The sequence below is a fragment of the Sus scrofa genome, chromosome 7 (genome assembly GCF_054392235.1).
Source record: "Sus scrofa isolate SSC_HxYL_T2T_F1_AM1 chromosome 7, Sscrofa_HxYL_maternal_Yorkshire_Landrace_v2.0, whole genome shotgun sequence".
NCBI classification, from domain to species: Eukaryota; Metazoa; Chordata; class Mammalia; order Artiodactyla; family Suidae; genus Sus; species Sus scrofa.
In genome coordinates, this window is record NC_139389.1 from 6,168,852 (window position 1) to 6,183,164 (window position 14,313).

General features: G+C 36.6%; 2 long non-coding RNA genes across 3 annotated transcripts in view; one reads left to right on the top strand and one right to left on the bottom strand.

Moving 5' to 3' along the window:
* LOC102167185 (uncharacterized) overlaps positions 1 to 14,313 on the bottom strand; it is a 367,702-nt gene that overhangs the window by 205,714 nt on the left and 147,675 nt on the right. The window lies entirely within an intron of this gene.
* LOC146401170 (uncharacterized) lies at positions 1,532 to 14,198 on the top strand. Its single transcript, XR_014809579.1, has 3 exons — positions 1,532 to 1,647; positions 8,758 to 8,823; positions 12,603 to 14,198. It is a non-coding gene; the product is annotated as an uncharacterized LOC146401170 (long non-coding RNA).

The following is a 14,313-nucleotide window of genomic DNA, read 5'->3' on the forward strand; positions in this document are numbered from 1 at the left end:
TTGCGACTTATCAAAGAATGTTTTCTTCTCTGGCTAAGGGAAACCACATACAAGGTTTCATTTTCATGAACTGAGTTGGTTCTTGATAAACTTATTTTAGTTATAGCTTCAAAATTCCTTCTTTCAGCATTTATTATGTTGATTATAGTGAGTCTGGTTCTTTTTTCCATGGTTCCCCCATGATCTGCCTATTCTAAACTCCAGTTTTATAGCAATGTATTTAGAAGCTTCTTTGATTGATCCAAGAGATCCTATCAAAGTGTACAAAATATAAACTGTTGAACCTAAATCCAGATTAACTTATCTTAAAAAAAGGTCATTTTGTTTTGGTTATGGAAAACCCTGTTCAGTATTATTTTTGAAAAAGAGTCAGAAAATATTTTGAAGCATATGAAATAAGTTAGTGATGGTACTCAAAAAAAGAGTACCACTGTGATGTGTGTGTGTGTGTGTGTGTGTGTATTTTATCTTTGAAGAATGCACGATAATATACATCAGTTCAGCAGTTCAACTAGTATGTTATTATCTCAGTTGTGAACACAAATGGTGCCCATCAGCAGATGGCTTCCCAAACCACTGACTTATAATTACCCTAGGCATGTGAGGTGACAGAAGGTGACATGCAAGGGATGTCTATAGATAGTCATCAGTACTCATAAAGAAAAAGAAAGGTAAATGAAATTTCTCCCCCTTTGCATTTCTGAGCATGACCCCTGACTGATATCCCACATACTTTGAAGGAAGCTACTCAACGGAGAAAGTAATCCCAAGTAAAATGAAAAAAAAAAAAAAAAAAGCTAAGAAAATGAAGAATCTCTAGAGTGCCAAAATGGTGTATTTATTTACAAAGAAAAAGGTCAATTCTTCGAAGACTATTATTAGATACAATTGTTTGGAGTTGAAAGAGTAAGGATTGAAAAGTCTGATTTGACTTCTTTTTTTTTAGGTGAAAAAGCAATAGTCCTGTATCAGGTAGCATAAAATTTTGCCTTTGTAAAAATGACTCTTTTTGTTAGTGATTATTAAACAACTACGAAACCCTAGTTTTTCCATTTGAAAGATAAGCTGACTTCTAGCACATTTTCCTAATAAAAGATCATACAATCAACAGGATGGTTTTTATTCCTTCATATTGCTCCCTAAGGAAGGCACTTACCCTAAGAACTATTTGCCTGATGACAAGCAGCAGTTGCACTTACTTTGATAGTGTCCAATACAGCTTTGCCTAATTTGCATCTATCTACTAAATGGTTTAATTAATTTTGCATTGTGCTTACTGACTAGTTTTAATTAGCAGTTAAATCAGTTCAGTTAACGAAAAAATGTAGGTGTTTACATGAATGCAAATCACAATGAGTTCTCAGGGCTCGATTCAAAAACTGGTTCCGTGCCATTGAAACTGTATTACCTTAGGCTTTGCTTTAGAAAAAGTGCATTCTATAGCTGTGGTTTCTCTCTCAGTAAATTATGGATGTTTATGATTCACTATCTGGTGCGCCTTTTTTTCTGTCGTGAGGAAGGTCGAGTGCCCAGACTAAAGGCGAAGAGCTTCCAGGGAGGCGTTCTCTGTGCTTCAGTGAAGATACTTCTCATGCGTGAGTTCTGGAAATGGCTCTTACAGCTCTGGCTGCATTTGGAATTTCTTTGGTAAGTTGTCCTGGGGCAACCATGATGGAGGGGGCAGCATTAATTTCTCCAGAGAAGGTTAGATGGTAACACAACAGAAAATATAACCTGGTGTAGCACCTTGGAAAGGTGATGTTCAAGAAAAAAATAATGATTCAATTTCTAAAGTCAGTAAGTTTCTTCACCCACTGATTTGGCATCTCTACAGAAAACAGTAAACTACAAACAATTGTGTTTTCTTTTAAATTTTATCAACCAACTATTTCTAATTTATGAATTTCTGCACCCTTTAATCTATTATGGATCTGCTTTAAAAAAAAAGTTTCTGCAAAAAGAAAAGCCTTTATTTATTTGACTTGAAATTCAAGATAGCTCTACAATTTCAGAAAAACAAGAACAGCAGGTTCTTTTAGCTATGTAATATTGTCAAGGGACATGGGAAGCAGATTCAGTATGATGACAACTTAAAACTCTATACAAAAAATATGAAGAGTAAAATCCTAAAGCGTATCTTTTCCTCAAAGGTAAACACTAGAGCTGTCATTGAGTGGATGACAACTGTAGTCCTTCCAATTACTTTGTGTGTGCGGACAAATCACTTTACACTGTTTAAGAGTTATTTTAGTTTCTCAGTAACCTCCAGTCACAAGCTTCTTCCAGTCTTTTTACTAACAGTGTAAACACAGGATGGTTGGGCTTTTTCGTCAGGCTTTAAGGATCCTGTATAAGGAGAAGGTGGTGCCCAAGAAAGACTTATGTATCTGTTTTCACAAAAACCCTTTTGTATGCTATGTATGGTCATACCTTTTACAGCATAAGTTGAGAAACTCAGCATTACACAGTACAATTGGGTTAGCTGCTCTTCCTAAAGAACAATTTCCTAACAGTAAGTGTTAGGAACACGACCAGGCTCAGGATTAACTGCAGTATGGAACAAGTAGGACCCGGGAACTAGGGCAGGAACAAATTCCACTACTGATCTGATGATGGATACTTAGGAATCTGGTTGCAAGCCCAGGAAACCTTGAAAGCCACTTTCATGTACACAGCAACTGGAGAGAAAGTGATGCATCAGCACATGTTGCAGTGTACAGAAAATTCTGTTTGGCAGTGGATTACCGCAATGAAAATGAAAACAAAAATACCTCCTATTATGCTTCACTTGCTAGCTAGTGTACTCTTCAAACATAAAATTATGAGGTGATTTTTATGCAGCTGGGTATGCACAAATGTCTAAGGATCTATCATCTTTTTCTAGTTAATTTTGGTTAAAATTGTCCTAGATGTACATATATGAAAAATATATCAACATAGTAGTAAATCATTAATCTGAGGGGATACTCTGTAAGTTTTCAATATTTTGAAGTTTATTGAGACATAATTTATGGCCCAGCACATGGTTTATCTAGGTGAATGTTCTCTATACAATTGAAATAGTATATTCTGCCATTGTTGGGTATAATGGTTTGTAAACATCAATTTAAATCAAGGTGATTCAAGTTTTGTTTACTATATCAATACTAATTTTATTTATAATTATTCTATTAATCACTGTGTTGTATTATAAACATCAATTGTGGTGGTGGATTTGTCCATTTATCTTTTATTTTTATCACTTTATATGTGCTTTTCAAACTTACTTTAAAATGGACGAAATGTCATTTAGCCATTTTTCTTTTGTCACTTGTTTTTTTTTTTTATCACATCAAAGAAAGCACCATCTCATGTCATGAAGATTTAATGATTTGTTGAGAAAAGTATTTTTCCCCCATTGAACTGCATTGGCACCCCATCGAAATCAAAAGATAATAAATGTTAAGGGTTTATTTTTGGATTCTCAGTTCTATTCCATCAGTCTATATGTGTATCCTAAAGGTAGCATTACACTGGCTTGATTGGTATAACTTTGTAGAAAGTTTTGAAATTGGGAGATATGAGTTTTTCAACTAATTTTTCTATTTCTAGATTTTTTTGGCTATCCTGGGTCCCTTGAATTTCCATATACATTTTAGGATAAGCTTGCCAATTTCGGCAAAAAAAGCCAGCAGTGATTTTGGTAAGGACCGCGTTGAACCTGTAGCTCAATTTGAGGAGAACTGTCATCCTAATATATTACAATGTTGCATCATCCTTACTTTGTTACATAAGAACAATATCAAAACCAGGAAATCTTCACTGGTAAGTGTGCATAGCTCTGTGACATCTTAGAAGATGTATAAATTTGTGTAACTACCACTACAATGAAGATATTGAACTATTCCATTACCACAGAGATCTCCCTTGTTCTACCATTTTTAGTCACAATCCTCATTTTCCAAGTTCCCTAAATCTTTCAACCAAACTAATCTGTTTTCCACCTTTACAATTTTGTTATTTCAAGAATGTGATATAAAGGAATCATAGATTTTGTGACCTTTTATGGTTGCCTTTTTTACAGCTGGTGTAATATCCTTGGGGATCACACAAGTTGTTGCATGTATCAACATTGTTCCTTTTGATGGCTGAGTGGTATTCTGTGGTGTGCATGTATCAGAGTTTGTTCATTCACCTACTGGGAACATTATTTTGTTCCCAGGTTTTAGCTATTACTAATAAAGCTGCTTTAAACCTTTGTTTACAGTTTTTATGTGAAAGTAAATTTTAACTTATCTAGGATAAAACTCAAGTAGTGTAATTACTTGTTAGTATAATAAATGTACACTCTTTTTTTTTAAATTAAAATGCCTAATTTCTAGAGTAGCTGTTCAGTATTATAAAAGGCAGCCTCCAGGATGGGAGACAAGATTTTACAAACCACACATCTGATAAGGGATTAAAGTCCAAAATATGTAAGAAACTCATATAATTCAATAGCACCCCCCCCAAGTAATCCAATTTTAAAAATGGGCAAAGACTTTCTATTTCTTTCCTGAGCATATCATTTTTACTTATTTATATGCATAAACATAATTGCTCATGGGAACAATTTTATGATGGCTGCTTTTTAAACACTTGACAGATAATTCTAACAGCTGTATCTTCCTGGTATTGCATTTGTTCATTATCTTTTTTCATTCAATTTGAGGTCTTCCTGCCTCTTGGTATGATATGTGATTGATTTCCCTTTGAAACTACTGTGTTGTTCCCTGTCCTAAAGCCCTTAGCTATTCTATTTTCTTTTCTCCAACTTGCTGTGTCTTCTTATGTTTGTTTGTTTTTTAATGTAATGACCAGAGATTTTAGTTGTACTTGGCAAGAGTAATAAGGAAAAGTACATTGATTTCATCTTTCCAGAAGTAAAAGGACTACTTTGTGCATCTGGAAGCATGTGTACAGTTAGCATGCTATGTCTTTTTGACATATATGCATATGCCTTGCCATAACAGAATAAAGCCATTAAGACTGTTCTTGTGAAAAGGTTGAATAGACAGTCTTGTATATTTTAACTAAGGAAAAAAAGGCTAGATATTTTCAGATTACCAAAATATGTTCAACTTGAACTATGTCACATTTACCTGAAACTAGGGAATTTAGGGCTGAAAAGTGTAACAGCTTCTAATTCTAAGTGAATCCACTATATTGCAAAATTTGGAGCTATGGCTGTGTACTGGAGCCACACCTATGCACTAGAACACACATCTGTGTGCACATATTGTCAACACATTAGGGTCATAGTGTAAATTACTGAGTGTCAATTTCTTCATTTTGTCATTCAAAACACTCCTTGGCCTTTGGCCTTGAGAAATGGGCTAATTATACTAAAACTTGAAAACAATGGCTAATATTTTCTTCTTGGCTAACTCTGAGGTTTGCAGCATAGACATTAATTCTTTTGCTGTTGTTAATGCAACTGTTTATCTAATATTTAATATGGGCCTCTGCTTTTATGTTAAGTATTTAACAGCCTGGTGATACCATATTTAACTTAAAAAATATGATCTCTGGCCTTTGTGGAACTTAGAGTCTAATCAAACAAAATCCTCTTTTATTCCTCTGTTTCTTAATGTGCTTTTAAACATGAGGCAGTCAGCCAGCTTATTCTCTTTTCTACCTTCTGTCACTTTTCTTCTGATATTTTTGCTGGTTGCATTATTTCTGTATTTCCATAATACGCAGCACACTTAGTTGATTCGGTCACTCTTATGCTCACCCTTGTTTTTGCCTAGCATGTACAGGAAAATATATTTAATGGTTGAGACCTTCCTGTAATGTCTTAAGTTTACCTAATAATGTCTTGCTGGGTTGAGTTTTATTTTCCAGGGGCTTCATCACGTAGCACTGATGTGAAAATAGTCCCCTAGATTTTTTGTGTTCAAAACCCTTAGTCTACAGACGTTATATTTGAAGAAGATGTAAAATTCTCAGAGTGCATCATGGGTAGAACTGAATACGTATTTTTCAGAAGAGGAAATGCAGGTGGCCAACAGGGACGTGAAAAGATGCTCAATGTCACAAAGCATCAGGGAAATGCAAATCAAAACCACGGTGAGAGAGAACCTCACACCTGTCAGAATGGCTACCATTAAAAAGAACAAACATTGGCAAAGACATGGAGAAAATGAAACCCTCACACACTGTGCGTGGGAGTGTAAACTGATGTGACCACCATGGAAAACAGCATGGAGGTTTCTCAAAAACCAAAAATCGAACTACTACCTGACCTAGCAATTCCAATCCTGGGTATATATGCAACATTTGCCTTTGATCTGGAAAATGTCAACAAATAAGTAGAAGCCATGGCGGGGGTGGTAGTTCTGGACACTGACTTCTTCCCCATGCTCCCAATCTAAGTTAATGATATTCCTAATGAAGTACAGAGTGGAAGTCCTGTGCATTGCTCTTCAGGGCAAAGGAAAGTTAGCCATGTCCTAAAAAGGAAGGATACACTGTACTTCGAACAGAAGTCCAGATTTTGCCCCTAAGTCTAAGACAAGTTCCCTGACCTCAAATAAATCACTTAAGATAATAATGCCCTTTGACCAGAGTTTTACATTTTTACAACTATGGTTTCTAAATTTAAATTTCACAATTCCAGATGGTATTTCTACTACATTTATTCCATGTACCAGGAGACTGAAGCTCAGAAGCCAAACAATCCATTTAAATCACACAGCTCATGTATGGCGGGATAATTTCTGAATTTATGTATAATTTTAATTTGAAATTTTATTTTTAATAGACAATGTGGTGACATGATTCATAAATCCCTCTTTCCCTCCACAGTGATTATACATTTTACTGTCCATTTAATCCCCCACTAGCAGTGCAAAGTAGTACCTGAATTTCCATACCCCTACTAGAAAAATGACAAATTTTTAGACTAACAAATGTGATGAGTGAGAAAGGATTATATAGTGATACTTTATTTATATTTATCTACTTTTGAGTAAATCTGACCATTTTTCCACACGTTTAGGGACTACTTTTTTGTTATTTTTGGGATTCTCTAGTAAGGTCTTTTTTCTATTAAATTGGGTTTTTTGTTTTTGTTATAGATTTCCAAGAATTTTCTTTATTTACTAGAAGGACCTTATCAATATTTCTGCAAATATTTTCCCATCTTACATTTCGTTTTGAAATGATTTATGGTTTATCTTCCTTTCTTCTTTTACTGAGTGAAGCTTTCAAAAATGTCGTTGGATCTTTTCTACATTCAAGTAATGAAAAGATTTGCTTCTAAAGATATAAGCAAATATCTAGTACCTGTAGTATTGCATTCTTCACATACTAAATCTTGATCCATTTGGAGTTTACCCTGTTCTCAGAGTGTGATAAGATTCTAATTTTATCCTGCTTTCCCCAAATGATTATCAAATTTACCCACCACCCATTATTTCATTTCCATCTGTGCCCAATCATTTGAGATTCTCTTGTATTGTACATTGCATTGCTTTGTGTGTGTGGCGCTCCTGGAGTTTCTGTTTCATACCACCCATCCCTCTGCCTCTGTGTACACCACCAGGACACAGTCCTTAGAGCTTCTTGGTGCTTGAGAACCTAGTAAGGCTTCTCCATCCTCAAAGCCCTTCATTTTCAGGATTTTTCCTGCCAAGTCTCGCCTATTTACTTCTATTTGGTCTTTATTGACATATTTATTGGAAACATTACATTTCTAAGTTAGTCTAAAGAGAACTAACACTCTCAGGATATTGAGTCCTTCTGTTTAAAAACATTCTACTTGTACAACTTATTTATGAGTCTTTTCAGTAGGGTTTAAATGTTTGTCCTTACATAGAGTTGACAGATTTCTTATCAAGTTTATTCCTAGATATTTCATCCCTTCCATTGTCTCTTTTTTCTCTTTCTCTGTGGATGTGTTTGTGTGTACATACATGTATATATAAACTAGTTGTTTGTATAATAAAATGCTATTGATTACTGTATAATATTTCCATGTAGTACTTTTTAAAAAAATCTTGAAAACTCTCTTGCTATTTACAGTAAAATTTCAGTTGATGCTGTTGGATTTTTAGATCAAAGAGATCATGTGTGAAAAGTAGCTATTTTGTCTGTTCCCTTCCAATTTGTATATCAGTAATTTTGTTCTCGTGTAAAATGCTGTTGGCTAATACTTTCAGTACACACATAATATCAGTGGTAGTAAATAGCATTGTCTAATTCTTGCCTTTAGCAGAAATGGCTTTTCTATTTTCCATTAAGATGCTGGCTTTTGACGGAGACAGTTATATTTTATGAGACTTTCCTTTTGTTTCTGCTTTATTGAGCTTAAGAAAAAAACTTAAGCAAGGGATGTTGAATGTGCTTTCAGCCTCTGCTTTGACTGAGTTCTCCTGAAGCTGACCTTAAGAATGGTAGGTATGTGCCAGTCATTTATTAAGGAGATGCTCCCCGGAGAGACTGGTGAGGAGGTGGAGAAAACTGGGCAGAGAAGGGGGATGAAGCAGCCTCGAGTGTAATTGCAGGCAAGAGTCCTGCAGAGGGTGGGCTTCAGCCATTTCCTGCAGGGTAGCTCTGGATGGTAAATTGCGCCTCAGAGCTGTCCCAATAGGAGCAGGAAACTGATTTACATACCTCAAACTTTATAATTACTGGTTAGTGGCCACCAAGATAGTACTTGAGAGAGGGGAATAAAAAAATAAAAATAGAAAACCACCTCACTGACCCTTTTGGTTTTCTACGTATTGTTCACAGTGGCTCCATTAGACCAAGGCCAGCCCTGGGAAGAACATGTCCTGGCTGTTGAAAACACTCCTAAGGGTGAATTCAGAAAGGGTAAAAAGAAATCTGAAGGGATGTGAGCAGAGACACAGTGCTCTATAGATGTATGGAGTTGATTATAGTTGTAATTTTAGATCTTTTGACGTGATAAATTATATTAATAAATTCTCTTAAAATTGAATATGTGGGAGTTTTCTTGCGGCCCAGTGGGTTAAGGACCCGCCATTGTCACTGCAGCAAGTTGGTGCTATGGCATGAGTTCGATCCCTGGCCTGGGAACTCCCACATGCTGTGGGTATAGCCAAAAAAAAAAAAAAAAAACCAAAAACCAAAAAACAAAACAAAACAGAAAACTGAATATCCTTTCATAATTAGAAGAAATTTGTATCACAGTAAAACCTGGTCCTGGTGATTTTCTGGTGGGGGCAGGAGGTAGGTTTGTAAATGTTCTCTATTTCTTATGGAGGAAATTGGCCTGTTTAAACTTTCTATGTCTTCTAGAGTCAGCTTGGTAAATTGCCTTTTCTTTAAAAAAAAAAAAAAAAAATCCATCTCATCTCACCTGTGGCTCCAATTTAATTTCCATGAAGTTATGTGATATAGCCTGTGTTCCCAAGGTTTTGCCACCCTGGGCCAACTTTCCTCCACCCCCCACCCCCCATTTCCCATGAATGTACTTTTTGCAGCATTGCAGAATGCCCCAACCCTAGTTATTGCTCCACGTTCTGTTTCAACCTAGTTCGTGGCCATCCCAGGCAGGTAAGTCTTGGCCTTCTGCTATAAATTTTCCTTTGATTTGTGGAGTCTGGCCCCACCGTGCCCTCCCAACCATCCTCCTTTTCTCTGTACCAACTCCTTGTGTGTGTGCGTGTACACGTGCATGAAGGTGTTACTGATCTCAGGAACATCGAGCTACATTTGCAGACAATTTAGAGTTTGCAGATTTTTTTCTTCTACTTCACTGTGAATTTATTTTGAGTGAGTGATTTATTATTTTTTTTCTCTATTTTGCTTTATCTGGTTTCTAGAAAAAAAAAATTGGGGAGATCTAGACTTGAGCTGCCATTACATTCCCACCCAAGCCTTGGTGTCCTGCAGTATTTTTTTTTAAATCTCAGTATATCATCACCTACTTTTTAAATATGGTTCATTCTGTAGTATGTTATTAGTAATCCCACCACCAATTTGCTACCTATATAAGCTATAGAAACCTGATCCAGAGTTCCCGTCATGGCTCAGTGGGTAATGAACCTGACTAGTATCCATGAGGACACATGTTAGATCCCTGACCTCGCTCAGTGGGTTAAGGATCCAACCTTGCCATGAGCTGTGGTGTAGTCCGCAGACACGGCTCAGACCCTGCATTGCTGTGGCTGCAGTGTAGGCTGGCAGCTGTAGCTCCAATTAGACCCCAAGCCTGGGAACCTCCATATGCGTGGGTGCAGCCCTAAGAAGATAAAAAGACAGAAAAAGAAAGAAAGAAAGAAAGAAAGCTGATCCATTCTTAGGATATCAATGTAAAGGACTCATGTTGATTATTTTCTCATGAAAACTTGTCCAATCTTCTTTCTGCCTGTATCTCACTACACACCTACCTGCACCTATTCTGCCTTTATCCACCCCTACCTTCATCTTTTCTAAGCTCCAGATTTTTTTGTACATGCTTTTAGCTTTCTCTCACTTTCTGCTAGTAAGCATATATTTGTACTGAAATGTCTCCTCTGGAAATGTGGTGTTGGAAACCACCAACACCAAAAAAGTAGCTATTCCTTTGTCACCCTTTTATTAGAAAGGATAGATGTTCTAATGCTTACAGTGCTTAAAATACTTTATTTTTTATTTTTATTTTTTGCTTTTTAGGGCCCTACCATGGCATACAGAGGTTCCCAGGCTAGGGGTCGAATCGGAGCTGTAGTCGCTGACCTGCACCACAGCCACAGCAACACCGGATCCATCCCCAACTGAGCGAGGCTAGGGATTGAAACTGCATCCTCATGGATACTGGTCAGATTTGTTTTCACTGAGCCACGATAGGAACCCTGATTTAAAACATTTTAATGCAATCATTTTCTCAGCCCTTAACTTGTTCTTGGTATATATTGTGAACTCTTTGATGGCACACTGTAGATCAACAATAGGTCTTTGTTGAACTAGTATACAATTAATTAATTTGATTTAAATGACAATGGTGAGAAAAATGATTTATCTATCTGGTCCCCCACGCAGAATGTAGGTTCTCTGAAGTTTGGCACTCAAGTATTTTTTTTCTTATATATCAAAAGACCTGCATATCTCTTGTAGCACAGTAAGTCCTTTTAATTCTGTGCTTTCCGAGAAGGACAGAGGAACAGTGTATCATTCAGGGTAAAGGACACAGACAATAAACCCAAGGTATCTGGGGACAAATTTAGAATTATAATTCATACCTCAATTTCCAGGTGGCAAGCCCACCAACGTTCTCCTTTCTTCTCCATAGCTGCCAACCAAGAGCAAGGCTAGACTATAGTAAATGATTGAAGACAAAAGGGAAGAGAAAGGGGAAAGGAGAGTTTCTGATACAGGTCCCCCTCTCAAAAACCTTTTAGATACCAAAGTGGACAGCAACGTTTTCACCCCTTCTCATGCTTCTCTCAGGTTTCCACCTATGTAAGGTTTTTAGTAGAGAGATTTTTGCAGTTCCTGACATTTTGCAGACATGCCAACAAGATTAATTACGATAATTTCTTCTGCAGCAGGGATTACTAATATGGGAAATGTTTATATATTATCATATAATTCCAACTAATGACACTCAAACTGGTATATAAAGAGCCAATTTATTAGATGACCACAAATAATGAAGGACACAAAGAGGAGCATGAATCTGTATCTATAAAAGAGACTCTGGGTGAGGGAATTCTATCTTTAGGAGCTAAGAAGACGAATGAGTGAAAGTATGATAGATACAAATAGCAGGGTTCATTACACAATAAGAGGATATTATCAGACATGTGATGAAGATAAATTCGACTGCATGTCCGGGATATCATGTTATTGCCTCTAATCTATCATCTTGTTAATGCTATTTCTGTGGAAACATTAAAAGAAATTAAACTACTAAAACCTGAAAACAAATTTGACAGCTATATGTAACAAAAGAAGAAGATCAAGATGTTGCTGAAATACGTGCCGTATTTTAGCAGTCATGTTAATTACCAGGTAGTGTTTAGATAATCCATACATTGTAGGTGGATAAATGGACCCCTAACAATAAAGATTATTATTTTTTACAAATAATACTTGTTATGTATTTATCGTGGTATGTGAATTCATTAAAAAAATGTAATTTAGTTTTCCTGTTCCAGGAGGAGCAATTCAGTTCAACATAAAGAGAGCCTCTGTATTTTACAGATTCGTACAAAAGCGTTAACATTAATTGCTTGTATTTAAACAGGTTTTATTAAGGAGGGATTTTCCCAAATACTGTTTTTACTTGTGTCGCCTGTTTTCATTGGCAAGTACTTTTACTTTAAAACTACCTAAATTATTATAGGAAGTGATATAAGTAAGAATAATATTCTCCTGATTGAACCTAATAGTTAAAAATCATCACGAGCCTGAAGGTATGCTCTGTTCATCTGTCTAGTTACAACTAATACTATAAGAATTTTATGCATATAATTTCTTTTGCTTTTCTCAACAGATCAGTAGGACAAATACTATGGTTATCTCATTTTGCAGTTAAAAATGAAGCATAAACAATTTTTTTCTTAGTCACAGAGGACTGTCTACTTCTCTAAGGTCATACGTTATTTTTTTGTTTGTTTGTTTTTTGGCAGCATTGGCAGCATTCCGGGGCCAGCCATGGACTGGACCCTCACAACAGCAGGGATAACACTAGCTCCATAACCCACTGAGCCATCACGGAACTCTGGACCTGTCTACTTCAGAAGTCCTTACTCCTTTCACGACACGTCCTCTCCAAGTGACCTTCAAAAACATCTTTTATCTGAATGGCAGGACTTGTTAAAAGAGCATATTCAAAAGTAGTCTTTTTTGTTGTGAGCCACACGGAAGCCTGAGAGAAATGTTTGCCATGAAAACTTGAGACCTTAAAGATGAAGTGAAGCTGTTTTCCCACTTTTTAGATGAAAATCAAAGTCTCAGGGAGGTACTGTTATTTACTCATTCACACAAATTTTTAATGACAGAGACCAATCGGAACCTAAATCATTTTTTTTGCATCAAATATAAGTAAATGAGAATATCTGTAAAAAAAAAATAAAATAAAAAGCATCACTCAGGAGGTACTGCACAGATGTATAGTCAGTACATGCTATCCTCTCCGGCCTTCTGAATTACGACCCAGTGTCCACTAGTTCAACCTGTGACTGATGTTAATAAGGAATGAGTAGGCAATTACTTGTTGAATGCATTTCTGTGTAAAATGTGATAATACCAAATGTTAATGCCATGCCCAATACTATGGAAACACTCATTTGTACAATTTGACATAGCCTCCTTGGTCAAGGAGCTTCTTTCATGTTGGATTGGTCCTTCCATACAACCAATCCTCAAAAACAAATGTGTGTAATAGTCATTTAACGTTAGCCTGCGAGAGGTAGTCTTTAGCGAAGATTCATGGTACACTGCCTCTGCCGAGAATTCTCCCGTTCGTGAACTGGACCTTTTGCTGTTATCACACCTGCACACCTTTCTTGCAGCAGACCACCTGAGACTACTCTCCAAGAGCAATGTCACATGGCGCATTAATTAAAACGTGCAAGCTACTGCTGCCGTGTGCTAAATAAAAGGCATCTCGGAAATCAAGGCTGCGACCCACAGCAAGAGGTGCGGGTGCTAAGGTCACAATGCTGTCTTGTTGTCCAGCGCCTGGGCTGCATCACATGAAGGAAGTGCCCAGCATCACTTAGAGTGATCCAGGAAGTAGGAAAGAAAGACACAGTCTGCTCCTCCGGCCAACAGAGCTTTTAATAAGCTGGTCTTTCATTAAGTGAATTCCTAAATGTTGACCAAATTCTTTGAGACAGAGGCAGCTAATGGCTTAGGGTGCATGTGATGCACTTGCTGTTTCATAGACACTGATTTATTTAAAAAAAAAAAAAAAAAAGTTCTTCAGGCTGCTTTCCCAGAATGCTCACATGCTGGGAGTGGGGGCTGGGCAGAAACTTCTCTTCAGTGGTTTCTTTCATGTCCCAAGAAGGATGATCATGTGTTTTAGTTTAGCTGATACATTCCAATAAAATGATTTTCAAAGAGACAGGACAAATAATAGGCGTTTTACATATGGTGGCTGTGCCTGTCACATGGAGCTAATTTTCTCATACACAATATATTTGTTATTCCACAAGCTGGTTATAATTCATTTAAGGCTCCTTTTTATTTAATTTTACCTAATAAACTAATGAAATGGCCCAGTGAAGTCTTTATGGTCAATATAATTTGGGTGAGTGACTTAGCCTGCGTTTCCTTTAGGATATTAAAGAGAGAGCTTTACCCTCCCAGCTGTTTTCTTCTCACAAAGCTCAA